At 41.5% G+C, this 21,074-nt stretch overlaps 1 protein-coding gene across 1 annotated transcript in view; it reads right to left on the bottom strand.

Annotated features, from left to right (window-relative positions):
- The window catches only part of Larp4b (La ribonucleoprotein 4B), a 73,853-nt gene extending 54,984 nt beyond the window's left edge, over window positions 1–18,869 (bottom strand). Inside the window, exon 1 of the mRNA XM_069990583.1 lies at window positions 18,589–18,869. The gene's annotated coding sequence lies outside the window, so the exon portion shown is untranslated. The remainder of the gene's footprint in view (window positions 1–18,588) is intronic.
- Window positions 18,870–21,074: the final 2,205 nt, after the last annotated feature.

Genomic DNA, 21,074 nt, shown 5'->3' with positions numbered 1-21,074 from the left:
TTGAACTATGATCCTCATATCTCAACCTCATGAGTAGCTAGGATTACAGGTGTGAGCCACTGGTACCGGACCAGGGAGATATACTGTTAAAATTTAACCTATCTCTTAATGACATCCAGAATATAAGGTTTTACTGAAATAATCGAAGTACTCCATGTCTCTGTTTACATCCATAAATAAGGGAACTTCAAGTTTCTAAGATCTCTTCTAAATCTTAATGCCAATGACCAGAAAGGCAGCTAAGTAACAAAGGAGACAGATAGTACAAGATGCTACTGCACATACAAGTGCCCCAAAACTCCAACCTACACAAGGAGGATCATGTTCTTAAAAAACAACAATAAATGAGTATTCAACTGGACAAGAAAACTGAATTTTACCTACATAAAGAAAATAGGTTGTTAAGAACTTCAGAGACAAACTGCTGTACGACCGACCCCCTTGGGGAATCAATTTCAAGTTAAAATGTGCTACTTTCAAGGTCAAAGTGCATTTTAGTTTACCTGCCAGACTTTAAGTTCTCTAGAACTAAAATGTTTGCTTGAAAAATAAATTCCCAATGCCAAAACAGCTATATTACATTATTAAAACAAAATCAGACATTTAGGACTGCAAGGAAGGTATGTTTTTATTGGCAGAAACCTTCATTTATTAACTCAATGACGCTCTTAAAAGAGAGGTATAAGAAAATAAAATAGGAATTAGAATTTTTCATTCATTTGCTTTGTTGTTAAAATATGGTTTATCTCACAGCTGTCAGCCACTGTTGTACAATTTCTCAAATCTTAATTCATTCTTAATTCATTGGGAGTATCTTAGGACATATTATTTTATGTTCCTTCCACAAACCTTGCTCAAATGAATCTGCAGGCTTGAACAGTGAAAACATCTACAGCTGCTTTCAGGAAAATTGCTATTCTAGTTTTTGTTTTTTTTTAAAGATTCAATATGTCACCAGGTGCCAGTGGCTCAAGTCTATAATCCTAGCTACTCAGGAGGCTGAGATCTGAGGATCACAGTTCAAAGCAAGCCCAGGCAGGGAAGTCCGTGAGACTCTCATCTCCAACAAATCACCAGAAAACTGGAAGTGGTGCTGTGGCTCAAGTGGTAGAGCACTCACCTTGAGCTGAAGAGCTGAGGGACAGCGCCCAAGCCCAGACTTCAAGCCCCACAACCGAAAGACACAAAGACACAAAGACACAAAGACACACACACACACACACACACACACACACACACACACACACAATCAAAAGATACTGGCAGATAAAATAAATTAATTCAACCTCAGCAGAGTACTTAATGAAACATTTAAATGGACACTCAGCACTATTATATTCCTAAGATGATACCAATAAACTTCAAGATTGATTTTTTTTCATTTCTTTTGTACATTTACATCTGTGCTTCATTGAAAAGGCTAACAGAGGGAAAGCATATTTGTCATAGTTTGAATTGACTTCCCTCCTAGAGGAATAAAAGCTACAAAAATTTACTTACTAGTAAAATGTAATTGGAAAGTATATCAAATAAAACTGTATGTGTACATTTATGCATAATTTTGTTTGAGACACTAATTATACACACATATATTTAAATACATAAATTTAAATCTTCTACTAATAAATTATAATTTAAAACTTAAATACAGTGACTTCATACAGGTTCTAGAGTGTGACTGCACACTCAAGAATGTGTGCACACACACTCACAGTCCCCTCCAGCTTTAAGGGTTTGCAACTTGTTCTATGACACTTTTATTTCTAGAGAACAGAACTGTTTTGAAGATTTATTTTAGCTAGAATAAATGATACCAAACAAAATGAGATTTTTATATAATCTATCTCTCTAGCTAGAAGAGAATTACTTTAGCCATTAAACCTTACAAACTTCAAATCATCACCCCGTACTAAGGATGCCTAAATAAAATGTTATTTGAACCAAGAGCAATGGTACAATGAAGTTAAAAAATCCTATCACTTCATACATAGCTATATTAGAATTTACATGACCCTGGAAAAAGACCAAAGCTGCAGTATCTGGGAACCACAGCATCATAAAATGCAGCCCTCTTGCCTCAGAGTTTATATGCTATGCTTCCTCCAATAAAGAGCATCTTGTGAAATGTATCCACAAACTCTTCATAGTCACAAAAGGAAAGAAACAAGTGTTAAAGTGACTTTCTAAAATGCAGGCTTAGCTAGTTTACATAAATTCCTTGGTCACAAAAGAAGTACCAGGAAATGCTCTAACTCAAACTTACAGCCTCTGTACAGTACAATGCAGTATATTTACTTCTTTTAACCTACAGTGGGAAAAGTAATATATAAGACAAAAAAAACTTTTTAATAGAATGTTAAATAAAATTTTGTGGGCTAGCTGTCCTTCAAGTTCAACCTACCTAGGATATATCCTCCCCTCCCTTTTTCCATTTCTTGACATCTTTCTCTTTAAGAACTTCTTCCTACGTGAGCAGTGTAAGCTCATATGTTGAAGGTTTGTTGTAGCTAACCCTGAAGCCAGTATGTTATGCTGGGAGCTGATTAAACCTCCCTGCTGTGTTTAGTGCTCTCTCCTTCCCATCCCCATTGCTAAGTCTTTGTTAGACAAGTCTATTCATTTGTTGCAAATGTATTTCTTACTGAATGCTTGTGCCTCTATATATTTGTGCCATCTCTTAGCCACATCTGCACATCTTAATAGCAAACAAAATTAGAGTGTGGTATTCGTGAGGTAGGAGGATTTTGAGTTCAAATTCAAAGCCAGCTTAGACTATATGCCAAGACCCTGTCTTTAAAAATCTACAAAACAAAACAAACATAAAGAGCCCAGAGAAGGAAAAGAACGACTCACTGTTAGAATTTCATATGTGGTGCTTAATTACCTCTCAGGTAAGAACAGAGCTGCCTAACTTTGTAAATGATACTTTTTATCCTAGGGAACTACAAACATAGGGTACTCCCTTTACTGTACAATTTATGAACTAAATTTTCACTAAGTGATTATTACCTTAGGATCCCCTTCATTAGCTCTCATATGTATATGAAAAAACAAATAAAAGGTAGTAATATTAATATACACCTGGCCGAAGAAGTATCAAAACAGTACCACAAGGACTGGCCTACCAGTGACCCAAATGCCCTCTAATCATACAGACAGCTTCACAGTGTGTATATAACTAAAGCAGATTATTTTACTAAAAGGGAAATCCACTGTTTAAACTACATCACGTCACTCTGTGAAATGGGGAAAGTTTGCGTTCCCCTCACCTTATGTCTTCACCCCATGCAACACTCTGTACTTTCCAGCTTGTAAGGGCAGTTTTTCAAGTGAAAGTGCTTAAGAAAGAGTAAGATGCGGTGGAGGTAAGAAAACTCAGAACTCAGCACCTTAAGAAGAGACACAATGTCAGAAGTGAAGAAGGCCTCAGAACTGCTTTAATCCCACATTGCCCAACTAAGGGCTGGGTTCTTGTTCCTAGGAACTGAAACAGATAAACAGAACTAGAACATAAGGGATTTCTGATTCTTATGGGGACAAAATGAGTTTCTAGAACAGATTTTAGTACTCTTGGAACAACACAAAAATTGATCTCTTAAACCTCTATACATGAGGCTGACAAAATTTTTCACTTTTTTATTGCAGAAAAGATCAATTTCTTAAAGCAATACACTATAGTCATGTAGTTTTCCAATATATTAAGCTAAGTTTTTTGGGGGAAAAAAAAATCAACCAGTAAATCAAAACAAAGCAAGAACACCTTGAATGTGCAATGTAAGGCAATGAAATGCAGTGGGTCATAAAGAAATTTCAAAGCCCTTCCTCATGTAATTGTAACCCCTCTGTACGGTTTTTTCACAATAAAAAAAAAAAGGAATTTCAAAGGGTCTACAATAAATAGGTATTCACTGATAACAAAATAGATGATCCTTACTACAGCCCTAAGCTCCAGCCTTTTATATGTTCTCTAAAATCTTGTTATCTATATATGCAAATAGTTTTTCTTCAAAATTAAAAGCCACTGAGTTCTGATGGCTCATGCCTGTAATCCTAGCTACTCAGAAGGCTAAGATCTGAGGCTCACAGTTTGAAGCCAGCCTGGGCAGGAAAGTTTGTGAGGCTTATCTCCAATTAAGCATCAAAAAAGCCAGAAGTGGAGCTGTAGCCAAGTGATAGAGTGCTAACCTTGAGCAAAAAAGCTCAGGGATAGCACCCAGGCTTTGAGTTCAAGCCCCCAAGACCAGCACAAAAGAGAAAAAACTAAAAGACATTTATCCAGGGCTGGGAATGTGCCTAGCATGCATGAAGCCCCGGATTCGATTCCTCAGTAGCATGCAAACAGAAAAAGCTATGGCTCAAGTGGTAGAGTGCTAGTCTTGAGCACAGACTGGCTCAGGGACAGAGCCCAGGCCCTGAATTCAAGCCCCAGACTAGCCAAAAAAAAAAAAAAGGCAATTATCCACGGACACGGACAGTAGCACATTTTTCTTGAATTAAATAGTCTATTCTTTTTGTGGTTTGGGGGCTTGAACTCAGGGCTGAAGTTATGTCCCAAGCTCTTTTTGCACTCTACCACTTTGAGCCACAGTGCCACTTCCAGTTTTTGAGTGGTTAAACTGGAGATAATAGTCTCATGAGGCCTCTTCTGTCTGGGCTGGCTTTGACTGTGATCCTTAGATCTTGCCTCCTGAGCAGCTAGGATTATAGGTGTAAGCAACCAGTGCTCAGTTTTCTGTTTATGTGCACTAACATACATGTGTGTGGAAGATAGGGAAATATATTCTTTAACTATTACAATCCTATATAGTTTTTGAATAAAGATGAAGCACTTAAATATAGTTTGGATATGGTAGTTTTAAAAAGCTCATGAAAATAAATGAAGCTTCTCAATAGTTTCTACATTAAAGAAAGATTAGAGAAAAATAAAAACTACCAACGAAAAGAACAATAGTGCTAACATTAGTCCCTCAAACTATGGCCTGAATTTCATTTTCTTTCCTAGCTATCTTCAATCTCTCCCTCCATGAAGCCTGTCTATCATTATTTAAGTATGACCATGCCCACTGACTGAAACCCATGCATGAGTGGAAGCACGCATGCATACACACTCACTATTCTGGACCCATACTTCATTTAAAACACATAAGAACCGACAAATCCTATCTCAAGAAAAGAGGTAACACCTACTTAGTTCTTCAAACCAGAAAACTGGAAATACATTTTAGCCTCTTTTCAAGCTTTCTGTTTTTGTCCCTGTGCTCTTCAGCTCAAGGTGAGCGCTCTACCACTTGAGCCACAGAGCCACTTCTGGTTTTCGAGTGGTTTATTGGAGATAAAGAGTCTCATGGACTTTCCTGCCCAGGCTGGCTTTGAACTGTAATCCTCAGATCTCAGCCTCCTGAGTAGCTAGGATTACAGGCGTGAGCCACCAGCACCCGGCTTCAAGCTTTATTTCTATATTCCAAGTGTCAACTAAATTCTTTGGAAAACCAACCATCTCTGAATAGAATTATTGCCCCAACTTCTTAAGCAGTCTTTCTTCTTCTTCCTGTCTCATTGAACCATATGGTTTCAGAATGACCTATCTAAAGCATGGACTCATCTCACCATTTCAGCTAAAACCCTGCTGGTATAAACTCAGGATAAAACAAAAGTAAGTACAGATATTTAGACATTACTCCTCATCCTCCACACAAAGTCTGGGTTGGAAATTTTATGTGCTTATAAATCCCAATTATGTTGGAATGTAGCACATCAAATTATCATTATCTCAACAATGCAAAATTTTATAGTAATTGGATAGCATGAACACGCCTTATTCTATTCATCACTGCACTTCTCAAATGGTATCTAAGAGGAGACTCTACTGAAGTATGTGTTTAATAATATTGTGTGTAGAATAAATGTGGGAAGAATTGCCTAGCAATTGAAATAGTAACACAAAGAATCAATGTAATTCCATGTTAAAAGCCTCATTCCAAATGATGGATTAGTGTGAGAAAAAACAGTATTTATGTTAAGAAAAAAATTACTTGAGTAAATTTTTCATTTCCATTTTATTTGAGGTATTTTCTAGACTTAAGTGTAGTAGTGTATAGGTCTAAGAGTACAGTTAAGTGACATTGGCACTGACATTTGATATTAAAGCAATGAATTTCTGAGGTTTCTAAGTGCCAAACATATATACTAAACTATTTGTATCAGAAGGAGTCAAAAAATCCTTTGAAAGTCTGCTGAAAGTTATGGATCCATTCTGGAAAAAAATATACGTATATACTTAAAAATGAAAATATCAATGTATAAGTACAAGGATTCCTTCAGAGTCAGAAGAGGCATTAAGAATATGGGCTGAGGGCTGGAAGTGTGGCTTAGTGGTGGAGTGCTTGCCGAACATGAATAAAGCCCTGGGTTCAATTCCTCAGGACCACATAAACATAAAAGCCAGAAGTGACGTTGTGGTTCAAGTGGTAGAGTGGTAGCTTGAGCAAAAAGAAGCTCAGGGACAGTGCCCAAGTCCTGAGTTCAAGCCCTCAGACTGGCAAAAAAAAGAGCTGGAAGCAAGGCTTTCCACATGCCAGACAGTGACTCCAGACACACACATATCCCCCATCTTGTTTTCCTCACTTCTAGTGTGAGGATCTTTCAGGATGCATAAGTAAATAGCACAATGCCTGGTACACAAACATATGCAAAAACACCTAGGCCTGACTATTACCAGGTCTGACAGATACACCTAGTGAAACTCTGAAATACTAAACTGCTCACAAAGTAACAGCTAGTAACTTTAAGCAGAGAATCAAACAGCAATCTTGAAATAGTTAGCATTAAAATTCCAGACACTTTCAGGTTTCCCAAAAGACACTGAAAACACTATACTGAAAAATATTCCTTAACATTTACAGAAAAGACAGCTTTTGAAAAAAAAGTTTCAAAATTAAAAATTCTAAAGTATACGACACTTTGGCTTACTATGTCCTAGGCATAATATCATCTCTACTTCACAAACTGGATTACAACTTATCGGCTTTAGATTTACATGCCCAATTCTGTAGATTATATGCTGTATTAATAATGTGATAAAAGTTTCTGGAGAATTATGAGGATCACAATCAACCACTTAAAATTCTAATCGGTGGTACAGGGCTTGTCTAGTAAGTACAAGGATCTGGTAGTTTCATTAGCAACATGGGTTTTTGTTGTTGTTTTAAAGTTTGGCAAAATTCTTACTAGCTCTAAGAATTTTTAATTACTGCTTAACAAAGTAAATGACTTTTGCTCAGTGCTGTGGTATGTGATGCCTCCAGCCTCACTGAACAGGCTAGACCTGTACTTTTTTCTTTTTCCAGACTTCACCAGCCAGCATAGGCTGGCTTCTAACTAACTTTTAATCCTCATGCCTCTGCCCCAAGTACGGGTGTCCCACCATACTTGGCTTGAGTATTTATTGTGTCATTTGCATCCAAGGTGTTGCATAGAATGTCACCTTTCTGGAAGAATTGTGTTTTATTTGCAATCAGCTTGGAGTAAGAAGATAAAAAGAAAAGGTACCATTTTTTTGTTCTTCCTATATTATATAATGGAAGGTAAACATCTCCAGGCAATAGATATTCTGAAAGATGAAAGAAAAAACTAGCATTTGAATTGCAAGTCAAATATGTTGTTGAGAGTGGGAGATACTGCAATTAACACTTACCACTTACTTTGTAGGAAAGCTCTGTTGTTATACTGAAATTCCTGACTTGTGAAACAGTTTAGATAGAGGACAGTAAACAAATAAAGGCCAGGGAGAGTGCAGCACAAGTCACTTTTTCTGACTTCCTCTTGCATTAGTGTGAATGCAAGATGCTGAATCTGCACATGAACCTTGTGTTAGCACTGTGGATATAAAAAACTGCCTGAGTGCTTTAGGGAAAAAAATTTATATGAATCTCTTACAGTATTTCTCAAAGACAGAACTGTAAGCTGCAGGCTGTCTATTAAACAAAGTGAAGATGTTAGACCATCTATTGCTACTACCGTAAGGTTACTGGATTATCCAAAAATGACAAAACATATTCCTATAGTAAGTGCAGTCATACACTGCATAATGACATTAAAGTTAACAATGACAGCATATACAATAGTGGCTGTGTAAATTATAATGGAGCTAAAAATTTTCTATTGCCTGGGGACACTAAAGCTGTTGCAACACCATGTTAAAGCCTGCTATCTAGCACAATGCATTACTCAGGTCTGGAGTGATGCTGGTATAAACAAACCTACCACACACTGCCAGGTGTATGAAAGTATAGCAAATACAATTGTGTACGTAGAGTGCCCACTACGTGACAATGACAATAACTGACCATTACTAGTGTCTGTATTCAATATTGTTTTATTGTTAGGGTGCACTCCTATTTTACACTTTTTAAAAGTTTACATTTTACAACAGGGCACTATGTCATGGTGGTAGCAGTGTCACCCATCCATTGAATGATAGGTGTCTCAACTGCATCAAGAGGCCAGCCAGGTCTAGTGCTTGACCTAACATCTTCTATGCTTGTACAAACACAACGATGAAATACTCTAACTAAGAAACTATCCTCATCTTAATCCACGAGTGTACATTGTTCCTATCTTTTAAAAAGCAGGGAGGGTAGTTGCTTGAAGAACCTTCTTACAAAACTATTAAGATGCTTACTTAAAATTCTACAGCAGATAAACAGTCCCTTGTGTTGCAAGGACACTTGAAAGTGCTCCAAGTGAGCACTGCAATTGTAAGTGCAATGGGTTAGTGAACTCTGAGAAGAACCAGTTAACAGTCCTAGCTCTGCCACCAAATAACTAGCTATGGTCCTAATTAGGTTCACCTCTGTGGACTTCAAATTCTGAGTGTTTAGAGCTCTAAAATCTTAAGCCTTAAACCGGAGTATTATACTGTTTTTTAAGTTAGTTTCAGAAATTAGTTATTAAATCTCAGTTTACAAAATAATATAGATCGAAACTCAAAGCCTCAGAAAATGACTGTCCTGTGGTGATTTCATTCACACCTAGCATTATATGATCAAAAAGAAATTAAAGGGGCTGAGAATGTGGCTTAATGGTAGAGTGCTTGCCTGTCATGCATGAAGCCCTTTCGATTCTTCAGTACCACATAAATAGAAAAAGCTGGAAATGGTGCTGTGACTCAAGTGGTAGAGTGCTAGTATTGTGCAAAAAGGAACAAGCCCCAAGACTGGCAAAAAAATAAAAAGTAAAAAGTAAAGGTTTCCAATCATATAAAATACAGACCAATAACATTCTGATAACAGTATACTTAATTCCCCTGAATTAAGGCTTAGTAAATGTCAACTACTATTAAACATTTGGTAAATATATATATGCGCATATATATATATATACACAAAAAACACACACACCAAATTTATGAACTGGAGTTAAATAACTCATTATGTATTTGTCCCCCTCTTTAACTATCTCCCTCTTAAATTATCTAGGAATACAATCTGGGGGTATATAATGGCTCTGTGAAAACATCTATGTAGGCTTTTTTATAGTTGTATCTCATATGAGTTCATGAAAAACTTACTCTCAAGAATAGATTACAATCTATAATGCAAACACTTTGAACACTGAAAGAAACAGTTTGCAAGACTCTCCGTGGGCTTCACTGAAACAGACTAAACTTAAGTCATTTTGAATCCCAAGGCACTCTGCAGGAAACCAATTTACTAGAAACAGGTCACAGAGAATGAAAATTGGGAGACTGAAATTTTTATGTGCCTGAATGCGTCTGCATGTTTTTTGACAATCCTATTTTCTACTTCTGATCCTTGTACTGCTTAGTTTAACTCACCTGCACTGAGCCAGCCCTAAAGGATGGTTTCAGCAGAACAGATTAAGTTTATCAACGTATACAAAATAGCTGTGAGAAACTGCAGGATACATGCGCATACAGCCACAAGCACTTCACCCTCTGGTCTCACTCATGGCCCTCCCCTCCCCTTCCTAGATAGTTAAGGGCTGAAGAAAAAAAATACTGCTGATTCACCAGTTACTCATTTGCACTGACAACACGTGACCTCCTAAAGGGCAACCAGAATTAGCATTCTAGCTGATAACAAGTATCACTGAAAGTACAGACATTAATCAAGGTATACAGAACTTTAAAATCATGCCAGATGGTTTTGTTCAAGCCTTTGATATCACATCCATATAAGCAGCTCTCAAAAAACTCACTAAAAGACAACTAATAGCCAGGCACTGGTGGCTCATGCCTGTAATCCTGCACTCAGGAGGCTGAATCTGAGGATTGTGGTTCGAAGCCAACCCAGGCAAGAAAGGCCCTGAAAATCTTCTCTCCAATTAACCACCAGAAGTGGCGCTATGGCTCAAGTGGTAGAGTGCTAGCCTTGAGCAAAGAGGAGTTAAGGGACAGTGCCCAGGCTCAGTTAAGCCCCAGAACTGGCCCCCCCCCAAAAAAAAGCAAGACAATTAACGTATCATCAATTCCATTTATTTCTTCAAAACACAAAAGAAAATGAATGCTTTTGCCTTTCTGAATATTTAAAATATAACTTTTCCCAAAGGGTCTTCAAGTCTACCTTTAAAAGTCATGTAAGACACAGTCAAGTGGTTACAGTAAAGGACTATATCCGTGCCTTCCCCCCCTTCCCTCCTCCCCCCCCCCACCTCAACACAGGATTAAACTCTGCTAACTGGTGTTGTTTCCTTTGGAAAGGCAATTCACTATTAGCTTATGAGACTGAAGTCTACTTTGTTGCTTAGGGAAAGTATCATTGTTCCCAAAAAGTATGAAGAGCCAAGCACTGGTGGCTTATGCCTGTAATCTTAACTATTCAGGAGGCTAAGAGCTGAGGATGAAAGATCAAAGACAGCTTATTCAAGAAAGTCTTCCAGACTCTTATCTCCAAGTAACTACCAAAAGACCAAACAAACTAAACTAGTGAGAGGCCTCTGTCCCTTTGTTTTTTCATTCAAGACTAGACCTCTACCACTTGAGCCACAGCTACACTTCCAGCCTGCCTAGGGTAACTTTGAACCTTGACCTGATCCTCAGATCACAGCCAGAATAGTGAAGATTACTGGTGGGGGCCACAAGTGCGTGGTGGTTTGTTGTAGTTGTTGTTTTTAAAGAAAGAATGTTTAACATGTTCACAGAGCTGGGTGTGGTAGTACAAACCTGTAATCTTAGCACTCAGGAGGTGAGGTAGGAGGATTCTGAGTACAAGGCCACCCTGGGCTATACATATAGCAAAACCCTGTATCTCCCACCCCAAAGAAAAATATCACTGAGGTAACCTGTGAATTTATATCAAGTTGGTCACAGATATTTTGAGCACTAACAATAAGAACAATCTTTTTAAAATGTGATTAACAAAATGTTCCCATTTTTCAGAGATGGTCCTTTAAAAAAACAGCTTTTAGCTTGCTTTAATAAAAACTGAAAAAACATATTTTAAGCAACTGACAAATGCTAGAGTTAAGACATTTTTAAAGTATTTTTAAGTATTTTAAAACAAGCATGCTATTTAAAATAAACAGTACCATACAAACGGAAGGGGTTCTAGGCAAAGCTATTCTTTATTAGACTAGAGCTGCTCCCTTTTCAACTACAATGGCGTTTGAGCTAGAAGAGGACTGTCTACCTTGCTGCCAAGTAATATCCCGTATGTGTGGACCACCATTCCTGCCTCCTGCACGCCACTTCTTACACATGCAATTCTCCCATTTTAAACCCTCCAAGTACGCCCCAGTTTTCAGGGTAAGGAAGGAAACTCTCAACCTACATGGGGACATCCTAGGCCCTCTAACATCCTGCTCCCATTTCCTTCTAGCTACTTCCCTCTTTTCTCCATGTCTACTTTAGTTTCTGGGAAACTCCGGCTTCTTCCCACCTCAGTCACAGCCTGTGTGACTTTTTTTGCTGAGGGGGCTACTTTCATTCCCTGCTGTCATAGTACCACCTTGGGGAGCCTCCCTGATCTGATCCCTTCTGGTCTACATATATGATCTCTCAGTAGACTGTGCTTTCATATTTCATAGTTCTGCCTGCCTCAATGCACAGCAAACTCCAAAAAGGAGGACACTGAATTCTTTCTGCTCACCATTAATACCTTGGAGTTTACTAAACCAATTATTAAGGGGGCTGGAGCAATACCTAGCTCAGTGACAGAGTGCTTGCCTAACATGTTTGAGATTCTGGGTTCAACTCCCAACAGAACAAAAAGACATAAATAATGTATGTATACCATGTGCCAGGTACTGTCCTTCAGCCTGCCCATCAATGATCTCAACAGACAAATCCCTTGTACTTTACAGAGTTAAATACAAGAAGACAGATCACAGTAAGTACTTCATATAGTATATTAAATAAATGTCCTAAGTACTATGAAGAAAAACAAAGCAGGGAGGGAGATAAATGGAGCCTGGGGCAGAATATATAATAATAAATGTAACAGCTGTAAAGTGACTACCTGAAGAAACATAGAATTAAGAGCTATCAGCGGCCAAATGTCAGTCTATATGACTTTAAGTCATGCCTCCAGCCCTTTCTGTTATTATTATTATTGTAATATGGTATTATTTTTTTGCAGGGGCCAGCCTGGACTGCGATCCTGTTTTCCCAAGAAGCTGGGATAACAGGTGTACATCAATGCACCAAGTTTTGTATTGACTGAGATGGGGACTTGCAAATATTTTGCCCAGGCTGTCCTGGAAAAGTAGTCCTCCAGATCTCAGCCTCCTAGGCAGCTAGTATTTACAAGCACCAGCCTCCACACTTGGATGTTGGGGATTTTTATGGCTATCAAAAGCAGCACACATGAATACATCTTTTGGTGGGTAGCACTAAGGTTTCAATTCAGTGCCTCCAGCTTTACTGAACAGGGACTCTCACCACTGAACCACACCTCTAGCTCTTTTTCTGCTTTTCTTTTTTGTGTTTTGCTAGGGGAGTGGGAGAGGGTTGCTGTTACTGGGGTTTGAACAGACTGGATGCTCTCCATAAGCTTTTTTTCTCTTTCTCTCTCAAGGCTGGCTCTCTACCACAATAGCTACAGCTCCTTCCAGCTTTCTGTTAGTTAAGTGCAGATAATGAATGACTTCAAACTACAATCTTCAGACCTCAACCTCCTGAGTAGCTAAATGTACAGGCATGGGCCACTAGTGCCCACTAGCTACTTTCCTGGACGCCATGCAGTACATTAAATTACCAGTTCTAGCCAGAGTAACAGGCCACAACTCCATGGATATCAAGAACTTTTCTATCCAGCTAGCCCACACTTACAATCCTCCCAGTCTCAGCTTCCCAAGTAGCTACAGTTACAGGGTCTAAAAGGGGCATTTTTTTAATGATAAGGAAAACAGTAAAATCTAGAGGTCCTACAGTTAAATCCTGTACCTAAGTCACTTTATAGATGAAGCTATGAAGTCAGTTAAAACTTTGTATATATTAACTTTTACACACTAAAAGAAACTTTCCAAGTGCTTTTCACATTTGTATATAGACACATACAAACACATGATCAGCAAACAATTTCTCTAAAATTGGTGGGAAGTATGTTTAGGCAAGCTTGTATGCATTGCTCTACTTGAATAAATTTTACTAAATGTCTACACAATAGCAGTAAAGAGGTTATAACCATAAAAGAAGTCTCTCCCACAAGGGGCTCCCATTAACTACTGGCATGCTAAATAAGGCAAATGCCTTTGTCCATAGCACTCTTAGCCTAAACTCAGAAATTAAGGCAATGGTTCCTGAAAAAACTACCTAAATAGTTTGGGGGGGAGGGGGGAGGCTGGGAAGGGATGTGAAGAGTAAACAAAGGAGGAGGCTGTAATGCTTGGTAAGAAATGTACGCATTATCCTGCCCATGTAATTGTAACTCCTCTGTACAGTATGTTCACAAATAAAATTAAATTAAATTAAATAGGGCTAGGAATGTGGCTTAGGTGTTGAGTGCTTGACTAGCATGCATGATGCCCTAGGTTCGATTCCTCAGTACCATATACACAGAAAAAGCCAGACATGGTGCTGTGGCTCCAGTTGTACAGTGGTAGCCTTGAGCAAAAGAAGCCCAGGTCGAGTTCAAGCCCCAGGACTGGCAAAAAAACAAAAACAAAAACACTACCGAAATACTTCCTTATAGATAAATGAAAGTGCTAAGCAAAAGTTGAAGGTTTTTAAAGGAGGGAGCACTCCATTTTAGGGTAAGGAACTTCCAGGAAGGTGGGGGCGCAACACCATGGTTTGAGAAGGAAGGAGGCAGGCAGGCAGGCAAGCAAGGACTAGAGGAGAGCAGTGATCCAGCCAGACACTAGCACAGGGAGCTATGTCAGATGAAGACATGGCAGGGTCACCCAAGGCAAGTCTGGGAACTTAGTCCTTATGATTTTTGAAGAGAAGGCCAAGAACTCAGAAAGAATATAATTTTTTTTCATTTGGTTGTGGGGCTTGAACTCAGAGCGTGGGCTCTGTCCAAGTGCTCCTGCTCAACACGAGTGCTCTACCACTTTGAGCTACAGTGCCACTTCCAGTTTTCTGGTGGTTAACTAAAGATGAGTGTCATGGACGTTCCTTCCAGGGCTGGCTTTGAACCACAATCCTCACATCTTCGTACTAGCTAGTATTACTGGCGTGAGCCACCAGCACCTGGCAAGAATATCCTTTTAAAGCAATCTCTGTAGCACAACTAAAACAATTTGTGCAAATTAAAGAGTATTTTGAGCAAGCAAATAATTCATCAGTTTTACAATGAAGCTTACATAGATGAAACTTCAAAATGTACATTTTCAGTGAAAACCAAGTCATTTGTCAAGTATTACATTACTCTTAAAAAGTTAAGTAGCATACTTTCAAATTTGTGTTAAACAGCAAAATATACTTTCTTACAACCCAGGTCACACTAGCTGGAGTGATAGGGTTGAAAGAAAGAACAAGATTTAAAAATATGTAAAATCAGCAGCATCACTGTAGAACCTTCTTGATTACAACAGAGGTTATGATAGCTTCCACAGAAAAATGGCCAAGAGTTTATACAAGCACCAAGATGCAAAAGGTATGGGAGGAAAGTGGTAAAGGAAGAACAGAAATAAAGCAATTTAGAGAGTAAGAACTTTTCAACTGGAATTTATCTTTCTTCTCTTTATGAGAGAACCTAACAGCTTCCAATCCTACAATTCTATGCCCTAATGAGAATTCATTTTCTTCTTTTGTGTGCGTGTGTATATATTACTAGGACTGAACTCTGGGCTCACTGTACTACTTGAATCAGGCCCCAAAGTCCAGCAAATTCATTTTCTAATCAGGGCAACTTCAGAACTACAGTAATTCCAAAGATAATAACAATTGCAACAACTAAGAGTAGAACATTTAAGTTAAACTACACTCAAGTACTGTGAATTTTACCCTTTCTGATGGTATGGCCTCATTTATGTGTACTCTAAAATTAATTCCTAGAGAAAATGGAGAATACTTTGTATGAAAAAAAGGTTTCCCCCAAAAAAGTAGAAGCAAACCCTGCATTGGTGTCCATTTTAACCCTATATTTTCTACACACAAAACTTGTTTTCTGTTTTCTACCACACTAGAAAAAGGGTGTTTTGAAGGTTATTCAATAGGAGAAATTACAAAAATTCACTGAGATTTTCTTGAATTTATAAACCTAGAGTCTTCCTTAAATCTGAAAGCAATCTGAAAGAACTTTTGTTTTCATAACACATGTGTAGTTAAAACTTTTGCTGTTAACTAAAAGAATAAATGGAATAGCTGGGCACCGGTGGCTCACGCCTGTAATCCTAGCTACTCAAGAGGCTGAGATCTGAGGATCTTGGTTCAAAGCCAGCCAGGGGCAAGAAAATCCGTGAGACTCTTATCTCCAATAAACCGGAAGTGGTTCTGTGGCTCAAGTGGTAGAGTGCTCTCCTTGAGCTGAAGAGCACAGGGACAGTGCCCAAGCCCAGAGTTCAAACCCCACGACCGACAAAAAAGAAAAAAAAAAGAATACATAGAATCTACAGTAACATGCATACAGTAACACAGCATTTTCCCCGCCTGCAATAGACCATTTCCAAGAATAACACCTTTTTAAAATTGGAAGGCCAGGCTGGGAAGGTGGCTCAGTGGTAGAGCGCTTGCCTTGCATGCCTGAGGCCCTGGGTTCCATTCCTCAGCACCACATAAGCAAAAAGAAAAAAGCCCCACGACCGGACCTAAAAAAAATAAAATAAAATAAAATTGGAAGGCCTAGGTCACAATCCAGTTCATACTCTGATGGAAAGTATGAATGCCAACATGACAGCTTCAACAGTAATTTATTAGTCATTTCTTGTCACACTAATCAAGTCTTTCACTACAAAAATGTGAAAACTGAATAACTGCAACTACCTGAAGGCATCATTTATTGTAATTGCCATTAAATCAATGTCCAAAATTCCATTTAGCATTTTAAAATTATGTTTCAATATTTCCTGGGAATTTGTTTTATAGGTGACTGCATAAAGTATGCTTTCAGATTCATATATTAAGTCAAAATTTGTTCTTATTTAAGGAAGCACTTTAAATTCAATAAGTCTGCTGAATCTTTTTTTAAAAAAATCAATGCCCAAGTGACTAAATAAAATCAAATTTCTCCCTGAATTTACTGTGACTAATTTTCAGCTACTCTTCTATAGAACATGGTATGATGAATGCTAAGGAATTTCTATATTAATACCTATTTTCTCTGGCTCCTATGCAACTCTTTTCTCCAAATTTTCATTCTGACCTCGAAACTTGTCTTCTCTCCCAGATACAGGTGATCAACAAAAAGTTAACAGAAAAAAGAAAAAAAAAGTTGACAGCAGAATATTAAAAACAGTAACTCAGTAAATTCTACATATTATATCAGTCCTATGAAGTTATTGCCTGAATTGAAACTCAAATACCAAGACGATAATTTTTAATGACTAAGAAGCCATTCCATGCTCATTCACGTAAATTAGTCAAGTCACATTAGTATCTGAAAATACAGGATAAAATTTATTTCTAACCAATGCAAAGTATACAAATAAAATTTATGCTTTAATAATAAATTTGGAAATACCGTGCTTTTACAAAGTTTCACTTTAACAACTCAAGCAAACCTTAAGCTATTTCTTGTATAGCTTGATTACAAAACTGCCTGTCGGTACATTAAACTGGAGAAAAAGCCACAACCATTCCAACTTCTGTAAAGTACCGACTGTAAATTAGGGGAGCCAGCCAGGTTGGGGAAGTATGAAAATTGCACACTGTATAGACAATCTGACCGCCAAAAGAAGTGAGCATCATTCTTCTCTGCCCTATGGTCTACGCAAACTACAACTTACCACAAATTTTAAGCGCATTTTCAACAGTTAACTGAAAATAAGAGAATCGTAAGACTCATAAAAGAAAAAAACTCAAATGTAACGGTGACTTCAACATTTACTTGTAACACTCAAATTGCTATCGTGTCTACAAAAACCTTCACATTTACTGTTTACAGTTACAAAGTGACTGCACTGCAGGCAGGGGAAATCCTCCTCATCAGTCAATTACAGAAAACTTTTAAACTCCCGAGTGTATGAATGAGACAAGGTGGTTTGCCCTCAGCGAGATGGCCTCGAATGAAAGTCAGGGAAATTATGGAAAATCTGCCGAGTCTCAACGTTCACGTTAAAATTCGGGCCCGTTTTACGTAAAAAGTAAGGGAGAAGGCCATCTCTAACCTCCACTAAGAAAGTTGCAATACCCAAGGCCCTAAATTCTGAAAAACCGAAATGCACACTCCGATCGCACACTTCTGAAAACCAGGTGGGAAGAGGTTTCCCGACCGGTTCCCAGGCGAAAGGTGTGTGCCGATCCCACGACAAACACCGAGGACCGTCCCAACACTGACTTTATTAAAGAACTCCTTCAAAATCCGCCCGGGTCGGGGCCAAGTGGAAAAAGGTAGCACTCCAAACACTCGAGCAACAGGATCCCAACTTCCTGGTTCTACAGGAATGCGGTTCCCTAAGGACCGGCCCGCCCGGAGCGAGAGCGCGACCGCTGGGCTCGGGCGGGACCCAGGGGGGCGAGGCCGGGAGCCGCACTGCGGGTCCGGGCGGCGGACCAGCCCGGGGCGCTCTCGGCCTGCGCCCCCAGCCCATCCTCTCCCTGCTACCCCGGCGCATCGGAAAAGCCTGGGGGAACAAGGCCTCAGGGGCCCCGCTGGGCGCGTCCGATCTCGCCGGAGCCCGGCCCGGCCCCAGCCCTGCGGGTCCCGTCCGACCCCGGCTCGCAGGGGTCTTCCCCGCCCAGCCCGACTCGGCCAGGCCCGGCCCCGAACCGGCTGGACCCCAACCAGCCGCTCGGGGGCCCCCTCGGGACCCGACCCCGTGCGGTCCTTCCCAACCGCGGTCCGCCCCGACCCCCGCCCGGCCGGGCCCTGCCCTGGTCCTCCCCGGCCGGGCCCTGACCGCCGCGGGCCGCGTCCCTCCGGGAAGATGGCGGCCCGGTGACAGGCGGGCGCGGGCGCGGGCGCGGGTGCGGGCTCGGGCCGAGAAGGGCAGCCGCCCCGCCGGGGGCCGGGAAGGCCGGCTCACCTGTCAGCGCCGCCCGCCCCGCCCGCCCGCCCGGCCGCCCGCGGGCTCCTCGCCGCAGCCCCGGTACCCGGCGACCGCGCAACACGCGGGGACGGCCGAGGAGGGAGACGGCAGGAAGAGGCGGCACGGCCGGGCCGGGCCGGGGGCAGGAAAGGAGAGCGGCGGCGGGCTAGCGGCAGCGGCGGCGGATTCTTCCCCTTTCGGGCCCGAAATTGTCTCCACCTCGAGACTCCGGATCCCCAACGCTCCTTCCCGTTCGCATGAGAACACACAACCCTCACTTCCGGGGACCTACGGAAGTCCCGCCTAGCGCGCGCCCCCGCGCCCTCGCGCGCCCCCGCGCCCTGCCCCAGCGCACTCACCAGCCGGGCCGGTCGACTGGCACTAGGAGCTCCGGAGAGTCTCACGTCACGGCAGCACGGCGCTGTGATTGGATGCTCGCGGCGGCCGCAGCGCTCTCCCACTTCCCTTGGCCTCTCCGCGAGCACCATCTTCAGCCATCTGTGATTGGCGCGTGCGCGCACGTCGCCAGTCCCGCCCCGCTGCGCGCACACCTCCCTGCCCCGCCCCGTCTTACGCACTCCGCGCTCGGCCCATGCACGCCCCGCCCCCGCCCTACGCCCCGCCCCGTCGCCGCTGTCGCGGGGTGAGTTCTTGGTGCCCCAAGTCCGCCCTGCGCTTTTCTCAGCCCGTCTATGTCTCTCTTCACAGTGAGCAGCCCCATTGACGGCTGGGCCCGCGCGGGCCTGCGCCCGAGACCCAGGGCCCGGCCCGGCCGTTCCCGGAACTCGACCCTAGCCCTGCACGCGGTCCCTGCCCCACCCGCCTCTCCCGGACGGCAACCTCCCCCCACCCCCGCCCGTCCCGCGCTCCCGGGTCTGCAACCCCTTGTCCATCCCGCGCCGTCCAGGAGGACGACCCTCGGCGCCTCCTGCGACCACCACCCGGACCTACCCGGGGTGCGCGCGCCCCGCCGGGTAGGCGCTGAGTCCTGCGGGCCGGGGCGGGGGCCGGCGTGCCGTCAGGGTGAGTCCCGCCGGGCCCGAGGCCGCCGGGGGCAGGTGAAGGCCGTTTTGAGTCGTCTTCCGACTCAAGAATATGTTGCCCTCCCTAATTGATCTCTAATGGGGGAGGGGGGAGAAAAGGGGGAAAAAAGTATGTCGCTTTTCCGTAAAGCTTGATGCATGATTTTATGCATTCCTGCCCTGGCTGAGATAATGTACTATATATGAGTTATTCCAAGTTTTGATTTTTTTTTCCCAGTTAACGTTTGCTATGTTTCAACATTCATGTGTATGACACAATTGTGCTATTTATCGGTTCCTACTAGGTATTCCAACACTGAAACTTCTACATTTGGAAGGCAGCATCTCAGACTCCAGTATATTGAGTGGATCATGTTCTGCCGTCAGTGTTTGTGCCGACTCCTTTGTGATACCTTGTAACATAATAGCTGAAATTTTGCGAGTTAAATAATTTTATTCGTCACCGTTTCTAAAAATAATCATGTAAGACAGATAGGCTCTAAAAGTATATTTCAGAAAAAATAGTAGTATTCAGACTCTTTCCCTCTTCCTAGTGATTTTGTCTACTGTTAACTTCACTCTAGCCTTCAAGCATGGCCATCAGTCTCCGTTCCTGTCCATGGGTGCATAATGCCAACAGGCATTCCTACAAAAAAAAACAAAAAACACATCTTCAGTGGCTCCTGTTAATTTCCCTACAGGATTAAAGTCCAAGTTAGGTTTCATGGAAAGAAACCCCTTCATGAACCAGTCCTAGCCTGACCTCAGCCCAGTTCCTTTTCCTTTCCTACCCTGTAGGTTTAGAGGACACACTAACTCCTAACCATATTCATATGCGAAACATTGTTTAAGATAATTAGATGAGTTTTTTGGTCTACTCTTACATAAATTAAGCATAGGCTTTACAGTCTAGAATAAGCAATTTTACTGAAAGCCAAATCAGTTTGTATGTGATATTTCTTTCTCTCCTTTCTCTCTCTCTCTCTCTCTCTCTCTCTCTTACACACACACACACACACACAGCATGAGACATGGCTCAGTGGTGAATTGTTTCACTACCATGTACAGGTCATAGATTCCAACCCCAGAACTCTTTCCAAAAAAAAAAAGAGGCCAAGTGCTGGTGGCTCATGCCTATAATCCTAGGTACTTCGGAATCTGAGATCTGAAGATTGAGGTTCAAAGCTAGTCTGGGCAGGAAAGTCAATGAGACTCTTAGCTCCAATTAACCACCGAAAACCAGAAGTGGCGTTGTGGCTCAAAGTGGTAGAGTACTAGCCTTGGGTAGAAAAGCTCAGAGACGATGCCCAGGCCCTGAGTTCAAGCCCCATGACCAACTTTAAAAATAAAAAAATTAAAGAAAAAGAGGCAGAGTCCTCATAGGACTTGGGATTCTGAGCACCTCAGGACCAAAAAGGGTGGTTCCCCTTGCCGCAAATGTCCTTTGCTGACCTCTGGTCA

The sequence above is a fragment of the Dipodomys merriami genome, unplaced genomic scaffold (assembly GCF_024711535.1).
Source record: "Dipodomys merriami isolate MVZ:Mamm:240054 unplaced genomic scaffold, mDipMer1.0.p SCAF_4, whole genome shotgun sequence".
Classification (NCBI taxonomy): Eukaryota; Metazoa; Chordata; class Mammalia; order Rodentia; family Heteromyidae; genus Dipodomys; species Dipodomys merriami.
This window is presented reverse-complemented; position numbering and strand designations above follow the sequence as displayed.